The sequence below is a fragment of the Pogoniulus pusillus genome, chromosome 12 (genome assembly GCF_015220805.1).
Source record: "Pogoniulus pusillus isolate bPogPus1 chromosome 12, bPogPus1.pri, whole genome shotgun sequence".
Lineage (NCBI taxonomy): Eukaryota > Metazoa > Chordata > Aves > Piciformes > Lybiidae > Pogoniulus > Pogoniulus pusillus.
In genome coordinates, this window is record NC_087275.1 from 25932079 (window position 1) to 25933189 (window position 1111).

Sequence of the window (1111 nt, forward strand, 5' to 3'; positions counted from 1 at the left end):
ATTCTCAATAGAGCAATAATAATCAGCAGTTAAGGAACAGATTTTTTCTGGTTCTTTACTAGAAAAGGGCTTTCCTGGATTGACTTCTCCCATTACATAGCTTTCCCTAAAATCTAAGAAGAAGCATTCACTTTAAAACCGGTGAGTTGAATCTTCCTCCTCTTCTTTTCAGATCATCCTTAATGGACACTACACTTATGTCGGTGCCTGTATGTGTCTCTGTCTTAGGAGGGAGAGCTGCTTTAGACAGTGAATTATGCCAGTACTCATGTTTAATAACTAATCAAAACATTTGCCCTTGACATTCTCAGCACCGTAATGCTAATTAAGCAAAATAAACAGAGATGAAATGAAAACCGGGCACAGTACTTATGCCTCCTCAAGATTTAATTTGGGCTCAGAAAAGCCGCTGACGGGGGAGAAGCGGGAATTGCCGACTGCGTCCGCGCACGACCGCTGAAATGCCGGCTTCTTTTAAACTTCCACTAATCACTTGTGAGTTAAAGGCCACTTCAGCAAAGGAATCAAGGTCAGGCACCGCTTAACCTGCATCCGAGGCGGCCTTTGGTTTCGTCCAGTTTTCTCGCCGTAGCGGTGCGTTTAACTAACAGAGCTGCCGGCGGATGCGGCGCGGCTGGTGCTGTCCAACCCGCGCTGCCGCCACGACACGGCCCGTCCGGCACACGCTTCGCTTCCACCCGCGACGCCTGCCCAGACGTGCGGGGTCACGGCACACACGGCCACGGCTCCGCCAAGCAGTGCCGTGCTCTCTTCCGCCCCCCAAGCGCGACCAACGACGGCAGCGAAGCCACAAGCGAAAGAAGCCGCACAGCCCGGCGCCGCTAGACGCCAAGCCAAAGAAGCGAGACCAAGCGCCGCCTGCGGCGAGGAGAAAGTTCTCCCCAAACTTCGCCCTGGCGGGTCGGGGCGGAGCTTGCAGGGGGCCGCGCCCCCGCCCCGCTGCCGGCCTCTGCTCACACGGCGCGGCCGCTCCCGCCCCTTCTCCGGTGGCGCGGGGGTCAGGCCGGGCCCTGCCACCTCCCCCGGCAGGGGCGGGCAGGGGGAGGAGCGCGTCGGGCCGGGCCGGAGGTATCGGGGGGCTAGGGGGAGC